Here is a 15408-nt window from a genome sequence, read left to right as displayed (position 1 = left end):
TAGAGATACTGCACAGGCCGATAGTTCACTCACAGTTTATTCTTTAGACAGTATATCTCTTTCCGGCAGAGATCATGGTCATTACTTCACTCACGGCTCGCGAAACCAATAACAAACGTAACACGGATCCTAACCGTATCAATGCTTGACTCGGACTGTCCTCTCTGCAACGCACATCAACCGTTCACTAGAAAAGACGTTAACTTCTCTTGCCGCCCTTTTTTCCCCAGCGAGGGCGGGTCAACTTTTATAATGGGTGCGTCAAGATCGGTTACACATTATGACTGTGTTCTTAATCAGAAAGTTAAAAACGCTAGAGCATTTTAGCAGACATTAAAACGAGACGAGGTTGTTACTAATACGTTTAACCAAAAATTACCTTCAAGTGTACTCAATGCGGATGCAATAAAAGACTTTTTTGTAAATTCTGCTTGTCAGCAAACAAAAACGACCGAGGTCGAGAACTTGATCGAGTCACATAAAACACGGCAGACAACTGCCGTTGAAAGAGGTCAAAAAACTACATTCCAATGCCAAAGGTTGTGATGGCATCAGTCTAAAAATGTTGAGACTGTGCATCCCGCATTGCCTAAAGAGCCTAACTCACATCATAAACTGCTCTCTAACTCAAGGGGTATTTTCCGAAGATTGGAAAAAGGCCGTAGTGACGCCCATACCAAAAACCGCTGTTTCCCTAGATGCAGGCGCGGCTCGTGCATTATTCAGTTTCCGCAAAGAGACTTCCTTCGCCAAACAAAAGGATGGGGGCAGGGCTTACAAGGTTTGTCCAGAATATTTTCATCTGGGAGTATAAGGTTTTGCAGTAGGGATGTGCGAATAAATTTAGGGCTGAAACTACAATAAATTGTACATTTATGACAAATGTGTTTTTTTATTGGAAAATCATGTACGTCCTTAGCTAGGAGCAAGGAAGATATTTTTTTTCCAGTAGAGGCAAAAAAAAACTCCTTCAGTCTGAAGTTACTGCAACTCTTTTATAATAATTACCATAAATTATTGTGACTGAAATTAAATTATATGCGTGTAATATACACTTTATATATAATTTTTGGTTGACATTCATTTTCAGGGGGGGTGCGACGGGCCTTTTCCCCTTCCGGACGTCCATTCCGACTAATCAGAACAGGTCCTACATTTATTAAAGAGAAATATCAACTAATGTCATGTGCATACTAGAAATCGAACCTGAAAATATTGGATATGCAATGTGTGCGCTTCAAACTTGAACCCCACAGGGCAACACTGGAAGGGAGGAAGCGGCAAGAACGGAGCCTTGTGCCGCGGCTTCTTCGAGAGAACGAACTGCGCATGACCGTTGGTTGGAGACATAGGTTCGGCAGTATCCTGTTCCATGTATTTTGCCCTATTCCCTCCTCGAGCTTCTGCTCCCGCACGAAGCTTTCACAATGGCACGAGCTGTCCTGTGTGGGTTCAACTGAGGGTCTGTATCAGGGCGGCCGACTCGCGGTTTCTCCTTCTCAGCAAAAGAGTTCGCTGTGTTACGGACACAAATACATGACTTATTGTGTAAAAATTTAAGCGAAATAATGTGAAAAGGTAAAGACATTTTTTATTGTTCATTCTCGAGGTGATTATCGTATATTACTGGGGCTTCACTGATCCTGTGCGCTATAGGGCCAACCGCGCCTGCCTAGATGTTAAAGATCTCAGACCAATCAGCGTACTACCAATTATGTCTAAAGTTATAGAACGCATAGTAAAAGAACAATTAGTAGGCCATCTGATGTTGCATGACCACTATTCTCCACATCAATCAGGCTTCAGAAAACAGCACAGTACAGTAACTACTTTATTTAGCGTTGTTGATGACATAGGCAAGGGGATGGATAATGGTAACATTTCGTTCCAGGTACTCCTTGATTACACCAAGGTATTTAACTCCATAAACCACAGCCTCTTGGCATAGAAATTGAAATCTATCGACATAAAAAATAAAGATTTGTTATAGTTTCGGTCTTATTTAACGAACAGGCAACAATGTGTAAAATTAGTACACGAGAATAAGTCGTGCACAACGGTGCACTTGGTTACGAAAGGTTTATTTTTTTCCTGAAGGTTCGTTTAAAACTGACACGTGTCGCTTATCACTGCTGTCTGAAAACTCCTTTACAGACTAAATTATTAGGCATCAGCTTGGTGGCAAAGTGAGTTAAGACTTTCGATTTTCGAGTGTCTCACCGATTGATTCAAATCCCGCCGTTGGCATCGGTCTTTGTGATTCTCCCTCCGAAGTGGCGGAAATTGCACCCCCGCAACCCCTTCTGTGCGGAGGGGAACACGAGCTTCGGGGGCGAAGTATGAATGATAAATTCACACAAAGTTTTGAATTCGGTGTTAAAATATATTTTCAATCGAACATATTATATTTGTATGCCCCTACAACTGCAAACAGAAAATGTTAATCACTAGAAAAGAAGAAATTGGATTACCAGATTAAAAGAAAACCTTCATTAGCTGAATAGTTTGCTTAATTGATTACGTCACCGACAGGTAGATGGCAGGTAAGAAAATACGCTGGCAACACTGAATTTCGCCGCTGCCCTCCCCTACTTACATTTCTACCAAACGGAAAAGAAAAGTAAAAAAAAAAAAAAGAAGCAACTTCGATTTTCCAAGCTAGAATTCATCAAGAAATTACTTGAGAAGCACAATAACAAGACTGGGAGCGATAGGACCCGAACACTAGACTTGACCAAACTAGCTCACAAGAACTTGCTTCCATGAAGAAACGCCGAGGACTGGAAATGGGCATTTAACAATATCGTAATTTTTGTAGTAACAGTGTATTTTCGTATGTAATTAAAACAGATTTTTTTTAAAAAGTTCTCTCTTGTCTTAACCTTTTGTTACAGTTTTTAAATTGATTCAAATTACATGTATGTATTTTCATATTTCTATATACCTAATATACAGTGCATTCCCTGACATTCGCTACGAGACTCTGCGGCAAGCGGCCCGGCGTCAGCGCTTGTATTTCCCGGTGAACGGGTCCGCGACAGTCGCACGCTACAGTCTGTTTCTTTTTTTCGCTCTCCCTGCCTTCGCTCTCTTTCCCTTTCTGTTGACGTTGCAGACTGACGCCAGTGTAATCCTCCCTCGGAAGTTGTGTTGTGTCGTGTCCGTGTGTTGAAGATTGTGGCTTAATATGGCACCACAAAAGTTTACATTACAACAAAGGATTTATCTTGTCGAGTGTTATTTCGAAAAGAGGAATTGTGGAGAAATGCGACGACGTTTTGCAACGAAATTTCCTGGTTTTCCCGTTCCACATAGGACCACTATATTAAACCTCGTAAAAAAGTTTAGAGTAACAGGATCAGTTCTCAATAAAAGTGGAAAGAGAAACCCACGTGTACTTACTGAGAAAAAACTCGATGAGATAGGACAAAGGTTAAAACAGTCTCATCGAAAATCTATCCACCGCGTCTCACATGAAACGGGTGTTTAAAAAACCACAGCATTTAGAGCCGCTAAAATTCTTAAATCTAAAAATAATAAATAATTTTAAAAAAATTAAAAAGTAAAGTATACAAAGACAATCCGCACACCATCCGTGAGTTAAAAGAGAGTATTGTACGAGAAATCGGGAGAATTACAGTAGACGAACTTGCACGTGTAAATGTCAATTTCCTTCGGAGATGCCAGGAATGTGTTGCAGAAGAGGGACATCATTTTCAACACCTTCTGTAGTCAAGGTTAGTACACAATATGAAAATTGTAATTTTAACTCTAGCGACTGTCGCGGACCCCGTTCACCGGGAAATACAAGCTCTGACGCCGGGCTGCTTGCCGCCGAGTCTCGTAGCGAATGTCAGGGAATGCTCTGTAAATGAAGGCGTATATATATTGAAACTCACCAGCAGTTATATTTTGACCCAGAGGGCCTACGCAGACCCGGACCCTGTGGCCAAGTGGTTAGCACACCGCGCTGCGACGCCAAGGGTCCCGTGTTCGAATCCCGCTCGGGCTTGGTTATTTGTGAATGTCCATTCATCAATTTCATCATTTCATCACTCATCCCCATCTTCGCAAATTAGCCAAGAAGCACAAAACGCGAAGTAAAATAAACTAAATCAATCAATCAATCAATCAATCAAGCCTACGCAGAGAAGTACGAATAGATCCTCCATCAAGCGGATTTAAGACAAGTTCCAGGTGACCAGTGTAGTGGACGCACCTAGAAGCGGTCGATCAACGTTGTTAACAGAAGAAAAGTTGACCGATGTGCGAGCTGCGTATGTTCTGAGTCCAAGAAAATCAGTGCGATGCCTTTCAAGCCAGTCCGGGCTGTCCATTTGCAGTGCACACACGCCGTTGCTCAAGTGTTTCCCCTCTAAAGTTAGAGCGGTCCAGCAACTGCTGCCTGAAGACCTGCATACCCGAAAATACTATTGTCGTTGGTTCATGGAATCTGTAGCGCAAGAAGCGAAGGAACTCGATGATTGGTACTGGACTGATGAGGCACGGTTCCATCTGGATGGATACATTAATGCCCAAAAATCTCGCGTATGGGCACATGTGATGAAGGAGTTGCTTCTGCACTCACAGAAAATTGGCGTGAACATTTTAATGGCGCCGACGGACCACGGAAACGTATAGAAAACATCAAAACAAACAACTTTTCTCAGTAACATTTTTCTCGTTGGTGCAACATTTCAGCGCTACAGTCGTTCAAAAAGCCCGTTATGTCGCCTGAATGCTGGCAACCACACACATTTGTTTGCATTTGTGACGTCATATCCCGTCGTAAAGCGATGCGTTCCAGGGTTGCCAGGAACGTACATATTGTGTGAAAAATTACAAAGCTACAATCAGCCACATTATGTACAGTAAAACAAAACGAGAAAACACGTTCTGTAACCTAACAGGAAGTAAACAAACGCTACGAAAAATGGTAGAAAGAAAATAGAATTCAAGAGAAAGTGGTCAAATCGAATTTTGTCTCAGCTTATATGCCAAATATTTGCAAATCTAGTTACCAAGTTGGCATCTACAATTTAGTCTATCCACTTCGTCCTTCTGATACTAGTTGTCTGTGACACACTGAACAGATGACAAAATAGAAATGAAGGAACTCAGGTAAGGAACACATAATATAATGTATATTCAGGGTATTATGAGGCAAGTGGCAAAAATGGTTGAAATTCAGGTATATAAGTAGTAGTAATACAAACTCTCCGACGCGATGACTGTGTTTATCTATGCACCGGATACACACGTAGTTTGCAACTGCGAACAGGGCAGTATATTAGCTACTGATTCATCATTAGATTGTTATTGTGGTTGTACGTGTTTTAGCCGTAATGTAACAACGTGAACCTCGGATACTTCCGTTATCAGCACAAAAGTACCACGAAGCATCTGGACACAAACCTGTAGATACCAACCTTGTAACGAGATTTGACAATATTTGACATGTAGCTGGGCGTAAACAGCCACATGTAAGCTGTAAGTCCAATAAAATTTATTGTTATTGATATTTGACATGCAGTCTGAGATAAAATCCGATATTGACACTTCATTTTGAATACGCAGAGACAACACCATGGTCAGAAGGAGTGTTTATGGATTCTGCCTACAGATGGCACTACTGTTCACGAGTTGCTGGCGGTTTTAGTAAAGTTAAAATCGCCATCTGGATATACTCGATCTTATTGTACATAAATCAAAAAATTGCCTTTTCTAAACCAAATAATCACGACTAATATTATTTAGAAGAAGAGAAGATTGGAGCGGTGGAAGACTCGCAACAGAATTAATAATTGAATGTACGAAAGAAGATAAAAATGGAGGAACTTATTTTGATCCGATCTTACCGGTATCACGAGTGTTGTTCAGCTATTCCATAGCTTGCTCCCTATTTCCAATTCGCAGGTTTACCAATCCTGGTGGTCGAAATGCGATAGGTATAGCTACCAGTATATTATATTACCTACTAGCAGTTTTGGTTTTCGGCTTATGTAAGAAGTTTAAGTTGCGACTAGACAGCGGGCGCATTACGACGTATAGAGTGCTAAACCAGGGTTGCTACGTGTCTGGAAAACCTGAAAAACAGGGAAATGTCAAGGAATTTGGCTTATCAGGGAAATTTGTACATGGTCTGGAATTTACGTCCATTTTGAACTCTACAAGAGAAAAAGTGGCTAAATTAACAAGCAGTTCACTTCCACTTCTGGATTCGGTTCTTGTGATTCCACACCCAAAAAAGATTCAGTTTAGAAACTTGTTTCTTTCTTTCTTACGATTCGCAGTCTTGTGCAAAATTATGGTTCCTTCGAATTTCTATAATAAATTTTCACTTTTATAATACTAGATATTAGAAAGAATATCAACTTTATTGAACTTGCAGTCCAGATATCTGATTGATAACTAAACTATACATTGACAATATGATCATAATTATCAGAAAGGTTGGTGAAGATGAGGTTATCGTCTATTATTTTATAGATCTTAGTCTTCTTGGCATTTCCTATAGAATTCCTATACAGATGCTGTGTACTTATAAATGTAAACAAAGAAGCAGCATTTTCTACTACACTATAAATCCGACAGAAAATGAAAAATTGTGTATGGTTTATGAACCTTTTCTGTTGTTTTTGTATTGTGGAGATCTGTTGATGGTAAAATAATGTAGTACCTCTGTTACCTTTGCCTAAAGGGTAGATGCACGTGATTGTAGCACCCAATACATTTGATGCAGATTGTAATTTTACATATTACGTACTTACTCTTCGAATTTTCACGTATTCTTGTGTGTATAGAATGAAATTTGGTTAAAAAAAGTTGAGAAAATGAATACAGTAAAGCCTCGTTAACACAAACTCGCTTAAGACGAACACTCGGTTATCATGAACAAAATGTTGGTCCCGGCAGGGATGTTTTATCGGTTAACGCGAATTTCGGTTACCACGAATTACGAACTGTTTTTTAGTCCGTTGCGTCATTAGATCTCATTTAACATTTAAGTGGGTATGTGGGGTGGCCACAATACCCCAGGTCTAAAAATTGTTAAAGAAATATTTTATAAGTTGGCAACAATGTTTATCTTTCCGTTCCCTTCATGTTGCTTACTCCTTGAGGGGTAGGTCTTTTAGTCGCCTGATTGTTGTGCGCTGGTCCACAATAACAAAAGATCTCCGCGTTCTGAGTTATCAGCACCCCACCTACCTACTTGCGTATTGTTCTAAACTTTATTTTGCTCGAGTGTTGCAATACTTGTGGCTTTTCTTTTCTTGGAAATGGAATACAAGAAAGAACAGGAACGTGTCAAAAAGCTATTAGAGTTATTGGACGTGGTTAGTAGTGTAAATGCTCTTGCAAATCCTTATTTGACAAGTTTTCTTCAGGTGAACTGCAGTGATATTCAAAAATTATTGGCCTGTATCTGTTTTCTATATTTTTTTTGTAGCCTCAAATTCAATTTCATGTGTTACCATTTAATTAGTAATGATTAAATATAAATCCGAGTACATTTGTTTAATACATATGCTACTTTTCAGTAACTATTGTGTATTCTGTTTGGAAGGAAAATTAAAAAAATAAAAAAATAAGGAATTGTCTCAAAAAAATACAGGGAGGTTATTTGAGTCGTTTACCGCGAGCCCGTCGGCCGCTCAGCGGCACCTTCATGTAACAGGTCCCGGCAAATTGCGTTACAGGAAGTCCGTAACAGAAACTACTTGTTTTGTAATGTTTCCACTTTTCACAATGGTGGAAAAGGTGTCCTACCAAAATACAAATATTTTTGGCACCTTATTTCTGACATCTAATCTTAGATTAGACATCGCTTACTTTATCCTCAGTTGACAGAAAGGGAAGACAGCATCCCGGCGCATAAAGCGAACCGAAAGCGTAAAAGTAAAAACAATGATCACTAACCTCGTGTGTTATAAGAGATATTGAAAATGACCTCCTTCAACAGCAATACAACACGTTTCTTACGTTCAAGAGATCTTGTCTCTCGTAATTGCCTGACCACTTTTCTGCAAGAGTTCGTTTTGACGTAATTATCGTACATAAAAACTCTTTGTTCAAGACTATATTTGTTTAGCGGAATAACTAATGAATGAATAACAATTAACACACAATAAAGCACTATAGTTCGCCCACAAGGAAAAAAACCTTTCGTCAAAAGCGTTCGCGCATCTTCCCTGCCGTTGTCGGTGCTCGGGGCAGTGTTGCCAGGTCAGACTTGAAAAAGTCGGGAGATTGTTTCTTGGGAGAGCAGAAGATCTGCTACAAAATCCAATGATCTAATAGTAGCGGATAAACGACGTTTTCTTTGGGGGGTGGCACAGGCGTGCGCACTTGGGGGCAAGGGAACGTCCGCAGATTTTTTTCCAGCGAGGGGGAAACAATGTTTTTTTGTTTTTTTTTATCAGGCGGGTAAACTAGGCATATTAACCCGTAATAGCGTTGCCCTCTCAGAAAACATGTCCATTTCAGGAGTGGACGTGTTTCAAACAAAAGATAGTAAACCGTCCGAGGGACCCGACCAATGTCTTTCATCTCTTCCGCATATCCCGGTGGTAAATCTAAAAGGGTGCACCGAAAACACCCTCAAGTTTGCCCTTTCTCAGCACCGACAAAGGGGTCTGCCATGCCTCTATTTTTGACAGTAAATCGTAGAAAGTTGTGTTCACAAATTAAGCTAACGTGCCGCCCTTCCTTGTCGGAGATTTTCCACAATATTTCAAGTCGAATGCTAACAATAACAAATTAATTTGCTTTCTGCTGGTGTTCGGTGTACAGGTATCGTTAGGGGTTGGCACGCGTCCTGCACCATAATAAGAAAATGAATTACGTATGTGAAATACGTCGTATATTGGTGAATTGTACAGCATGTCTTCCTCAATTATTGAAGATAACAACGCTTATGCTAGGGTTCACCCATCTGCTAGAAATAACCCCTCCGCACACACACACACACACACACACACACACACACACACACACATATATATATATATATATATATATATATATATATTATATATATATATATATATATATAATAATTTGCCCACACTACGAAGTCAGAGGTTGTTTGTGTCACTTCATCCATGTCATCACTTCTTCATTCATCCATATTGTCGTACTTACCCGCAGAGGCACAAAAGCGACGTAAAATAACTAAAATAGAAATAGAGTTTGGGGTGGGATAAAATACAGCCATCTTAATACAGCACAATTGAGTATCGTTTGACATAATTTCAAAGTTCAAACAGCACTTTTCACGGCTGAGTGTAATTTCACAGTTCAAACAGCACTTTTCACGGCTGAGTGGAGTTCCATTCCACCTCTCCCTCCATGTTCAAGTAAGATGAGCAGGAAACGTGTTTTTGAGCTGGCCGTTGGAGGTTCCATAGCAATAGTTTATTAAGAAATTCTCCCGATAAATCAATAGGCCTGGCAACGCTGACGTTAGCCGGCTGAATGTTCCTTCCCTCCTGCCCTTTCCCGCAGCCGCCGCCGCGATGTGCTTCTGCGCAGGTTTTTTTGCTTGTGGTTCCTCTATAGCACACCAACTCAATAACACAGTATAAATAACACGCGTACTGATAAACGCAAACAGAAGTGAACATGAATGAGCGTATACTCACTACGTCTGGTAGCCGACAGTGTTGCTAACCATTTTCCGGTAATGTCCCTACAGACGTAGTCAAAATCTCCCTACAACTGACCAAATGTCCCTACGCCAAGTAAAGCGACTAAAAAAACTCCTCATGAGCATGCAAAACAGAAGATAAAATATACACATTTACTTACCAAATCTTTCTGCTCGGTGCTTCCACAATTAATGAAGGAGCGAATTTACAATACAGGACCCCTCCCCGATTTTTGTAATATTTCGCATACTCACTAATTGAGGCCTCCTAATCACGAATTTGAAGTTAAAATTTGGGGGTCACCTGTAGAAATGGCAAAATAAGTGAATTTGAGTGGTCCGCGATCGGCACGATTGCTCATTATTTACTGGAAGATTTTGTGTTTCCAATACTTAAAAAACGAAATATACATTCCTGATATTACTACGACCCCAAATTTTAACTATGTTTGCCTATCCTAACCTAACCTAACCTTAACGCGAATGGTTCGTGGGGCTATCCGTCAATGGTTTGTGGGGCTACCCGTGCATGGTTTTTCGACCCCAAATTTTAATTATGTTTGCCTTGTCTAACCTAACTTAACCTAACCTTACCGAGAATGGTCAGTGGGGCTATCCGTGAATGGTTTTGCGCTAATTGTGATTACGAACCGATAAAAAATCTTATTTTCGTAGCACTTTAACGGCAAACGTTCATCATCGAAGACGCCATTTTCGTATCCTGCACTGTTAGAAGTTACCTTGAAATTTACTATATCCTACCGTAAAAATTTTACGGACTCGACCGTGGATTCGGAAAATACTTCCATACCGTTTTAGACCAAGCCGCGCATGCGCATTTATGTCGCTCGTCAACTTTCACACGCCAACATGGCCGAAGCGTATGTTTTTGTTGCTGTGTTGTGCTTCTTTACCGATGGTTGTGCTACGAATGCCTGCGTGGAAAGTAAATCTACATAACTCAAGGTACGTATAATGTTTTTATTTTTTAACATAATAGAATGAAAATTCATTGTAACACAGTTTATTAGTGCTATATTATTATTATTGTACTGCTGTACTATGCAACGAAACCAATAACCACGTGCATTTATTCAATTTGCCTGTGTAGTGGAAGATATAAATTCATCGATGTCTTTATCACATGTACCACACTGCAAATACCGGTCACTTTCATTACGTAGTATACAAACGATATATGAAGTGCGTGTCTGTTGTTTACAAGTAGTACTCAGAAATTTTTGAAAGCAGAAACTTGTACTTGCCGAGTTACGGATGGTAGTAATGTTTAGTAACACAGACTCTGAGGTACAATTTTTTGTCACTTGACAGGTTTTTATGTTTTATGTAACATAGAATGTGCTTCAAAGCGCGGAAAGGACAAACAACCGCGATATTTGATCCCAAACCAGCTCACGTAAATTTAAAACCTCCTATCTCGGAGTACTTTCGCAACTTTTTACTTTTTATTGGTCAAAATTGGTGTATGCACATTCAAATAGCTTAAAATACGTGCAAATGATAACGTCACCAAACTTAGCACTACTAACAATAGTTACACTTCTATTTTGGTTTTGTGAGTTTTCAGTCCTTCGTGCTTGATTTACCTTATTTTATAATACATTTAAAATGTAAAATTAAAATTTATTTTCAATTATTGACTTCTATTATTAACATTTTGGGTGCACTTGCACGAAGCCTTCGAGCTTTCCTGCTAAAGGCTAAGGAAACTAGGTACTTTACTTCAACATAACTCATTTACCTGAGCTAAAAATAGCAGAAAAGCTACATAAACAACTTAATCTTCAGAAAAAATGCAAAAACTTTCACTTGGTGGTACAGAAAGTCAAGGGTACCTTACTATTCATCTGGCATAACAGCCTAAAAGTACTGGCTGAAATTGTATGGATTTCATCAGTAGTGATTGAATGATACTGTTAATCCTGAACCTCCACACATAAATAATTCCAGGGAAGGGTTTAAAAGCTTTACGGGAAAAAAAATGACACGGTGTGCTTCAATTGTCCCCTTCCTTCACCTATCCTGTACACTGAAAATTAAAATCATACAAATTAGCCGAAATTTATCTGAAAGTCCCAAAATTATAGTAAAATTCAATTTTGACAAAAAGTCAAGTGAATGGTTAAAAATAAAAATTTATGAGTAATTATAATAGTGTACATTTACACAAGTTGGATGTGTCATATTTAACTTTGTATGTGAAAACAAAATTGAAACTTAGAAATTTTTATCTGCGGAACACTGAGGAATTTTCTAAACAAATTAGATGGCAACACTGATTTTCACTAATATTAACCATTTGGATGTTCCATAACATATTGAGCATCCACTTAAAATCCTGCTAGTTCTAAGCAAATAATGTGAAGTAAAAGCAAAATTTTTGTAATAATTCAAAATTCCTTCGGTTTTGCGGCATTTTCCAAGAACGACACTTTACATAAAAACTGAGTGGTACTGACATGGAAGATGTTAGTTCTTGGTGTTATTTTGTATTTCCCTTCAAGTTTAAGCTGTTTATGACTGCAACAATTAGCATTCATGCATATTTAGCTGTAATTAGGTATCTTATGACTGATTTAAAATTATTTTTCTCTCGCAAGAATTACAATTTTGGACAAAATTTGGATTTAAAGTTCCAGTAATCAAAACAATGACACAATATAAGTTTAATACACTAGATTTAGGTAATTTATGGTTTAATTGTTATCATTAAGTTTAAAACTGTACAAAATTTTTAATAATTTATGGTTTTCATGCTCAAAATTCATTTAATTACAGGTTTCTATGAGAAATTCTGATTTTAAGTCTGGAAAGTAAAAGATATGCCAAGAATTGTGCCAATGGGTAGTGAGCTGTAAAATTTCTGTGGGAGGTCCCAGAAAATGCATTCGAACCTCTTTCGGACAAGATCCACAAGTAAGTTACTTTTCATGTTTTCAACTAGAACCTGAAGCAACAAAATACCCACCCCTCCTCCCATTAGAAATGGATCCAATAAGTTTTTTAATAAGAAATTTGAAATGTTACTCACTCAATGGTTGGAAGTTAGCTTGAAAGATAAATAAAATAAATCATGGTAAAGGTTATTGAAAGTTTTCAATCTTGTGTTCTGACAACTATTTATTCAATCCCCTTACCTTTACTGTCCATGTGAATGGCTGTATGCGGAAAGAGTGGGTCATGAAATTGAACAATTACTTGAATTGATACTAACACACAGGGCCTGTTTTTTTTTTATGCTGCCAATTTATCATACCAACTCCTGTAACTATTTAAGGTCAGAGTGGGCTTTCCTTAAAAGTGGGCCAATTGACATTCTTTGAAATAACCCTTCCGTGTACTGAATGCAAGTTTTTTTTTTGTTCATATATTTGATATTTTGAATGAGATTCTTAAATTTATTATTGTTATTACAGGATCGTCCCTAATAGAATGCATGGAAATTATGCTTTCAATTGAGCAAGAATTGATAGAATGCTTGGCTTCCTGAATGCTATATCAGTATCCATTTCAAGCATGCAACACATTGGAGTTTGGCAAAAGGTATGTTGTATCATGTGTGAATAGAACACTGCACAAACTTTCACATAATAATTAAAAAGCTCCAAGTTTGTAGTTAAATTATTTTTAATTCTCCTGAAATATTCACATCAATTCAGTGCATAAAACAGGTGGTTGGGTCAGTGGCAATGTGGTTTTAGTGCTAGACCCATACTTTAATGACAAAACATTCCGAGTTTGAGTCTTCTTGTCAGCATGGATGTAGTTTGTTGTACAGTGAGATGCATAAGAATTGCAAAGTAAAGTGTCCATCGCCATGTTTATTGTCCTTGTTTTACGAAATGAGAGCCTAAAAAAATGAAACAAAATGTCAAACAAGCTGCTGCAAATTTCTACACCAGCACTTGCATACATAAAAGGTCAGTCCCTAAAAACACGAAAGATGCAAGAGAAATATGAATGAAAATTGTTATGGACAATTTGCTGACCCAATACTTGTGCATCCCACTGTACCATTTATTAGTTAATCATAATATTGGTCATTTCTCATGTTAGTATTGTCCCTTAGAACACTGAATGCAGTACTGGGTTTACCATATGATTTGGCCCACATGGAACGGAAGTAAGGTAAAGCCCCTCATGCACCATGCCATGAAGGCACAGCGCAATGTGAAAGTTGGGCCCCACCAGTGCTGTGATACCATAATTTACCACAGCTATACACTAAATTTCATGAAACGTTAAGTGGAGACCATGTTTCCATTAACTATGGATTATGTTTCTATTAAATATATGGATGAAATCTGCGAACTTCTCTAAAAATGTGTCACTCATGGTGGAATACTGATGATGATGATATATGGCATTTTACAAATAAAAACAAATATGGAATGCATATTTTCATGATTGCATTTCAACATGCAGGCTACAGTACAGCATGTTATTGTATCTCCATTTCTTGTTTCATTGCTTTTTTGAATTTTAGTTTTGTTTTCTGTTAACCACTTTAATAATACTCGTAATGACACTGAAAATGAAAACTTGCAAAAACGTACATAAGAAGTTCTCTTCTTGTTTTGAACTGACATAATGCAGACTTCAATTGTCTCATGGCAGTAAAGACACCCAACTAACTGCATTGTCATGGTTCACATAGGAGATGTACTGCGTAGAAATTTTTGTAAAGAAAATTCAGGCTTTACCAGGACACAAACCAAGGTCTTTGGCATACCATGTCATTGCTCTACGGACTGAAATAAACCAGGGCTGGCTTAGTAGCTAAGTTAGTATAGTTACCTTTTCAAATTAGTTACTCTTTGGGTAACTGGGAAGGGAGGGGGTGAGGCAGCTGAAACATGGTACTGTTCACATCATCTCCACTGTAGCCAGTAGAGAAGGTGGAACCATGTGCCTTCATGGAATGGTGACAATTTCTGCCACCTTTCCACATATGTATTTATTTTTTGAGGGAACTGTATCAATGGGAAACCCCTCCTGAGCTCACGCACTACTGAATGTGACAATGTTATTCTGTTACTTGAGAATTAATGAAATTTTAAATTTATGCTGTTGCAATTACATTTGGTTTTGTATCAAATTCCTTAATGGTATATTTCTTCTTCCCAGGTGATTTAATCCAGCAGAAGGGTCCTAAGTTAAGAAGAAAAAAAGCACAAGTGCAATGTAGTAATTATTTGACAAAATGCAAAGAAACAAGTGTAAAGTGAAAATAAATAAAAAGTAAATTATGATTATGTACTTGGTTGATTTGAATAAATTATTTATATTATTTGAATTATTATATCTCATTTAAAAATTCCATTTTTAAAACTGAAAAGTATTTCAGAGGATTGCACCAATAGCAGGGATGGAAGATTGGTAGTAATGCCAGTTTTTTTATCTTATTTTACTTATTAATTTTTTATGTTGAATTGATTCTCTTGGGCATCGATCAAGTGGGTTCTGCAACTGTTTCTGAGCTTTTGAGAATAATGCCACTATCTTCAGGCTAGAATTACTTCTTTACCTTTACCCTGAAGATGAGAATAAAGTCAGATCTAGGAACTTCTGAGACTTTTGTAGAATTCATGTGGTCAAGGAGAGAGAATCTGTTCATCATTTGCCTACAGAAAAACTTCGGCTTATTATAGTAGTGTGTGTTTATGAGTGCAATTTGTGATTTATTTGTTGCATTGTGAGGAACTTGAAGTGAAATTAATTTTTTTTTAAGTACAATT

At 38.1% G+C, this 15408-nt stretch overlaps 1 long non-coding RNA gene across 1 annotated transcript; it reads left to right on the top strand.

Annotated features, from left to right (window-relative positions):
- The first annotated feature begins 10577 nt into the window (after window positions 1-10577).
- LOC145994301 (uncharacterized) lies at window positions 10578-14959 on the top strand. The gene is made up of 3 exons (XR_014442329.1): window positions 10578-10615; window positions 13087-13213; window positions 14798-14959. It is a non-coding gene; the product is annotated as an uncharacterized LOC145994301 (long non-coding RNA).
- Window positions 14960-15408: the final 449 nt, after the last annotated feature.

Source organism: Lepisma saccharinum, chromosome 10, assembly GCF_977018435.1.
Source record: "Lepisma saccharinum chromosome 10, izLepSacc3.1, whole genome shotgun sequence".
NCBI lineage: Eukaryota > Metazoa > Arthropoda > Insecta > Zygentoma > Lepismatidae > Lepisma > Lepisma saccharinum.
Note: the sequence above shows the minus strand (reverse complement) of the source record. Positions and strands in the feature narration are given on the sequence as shown.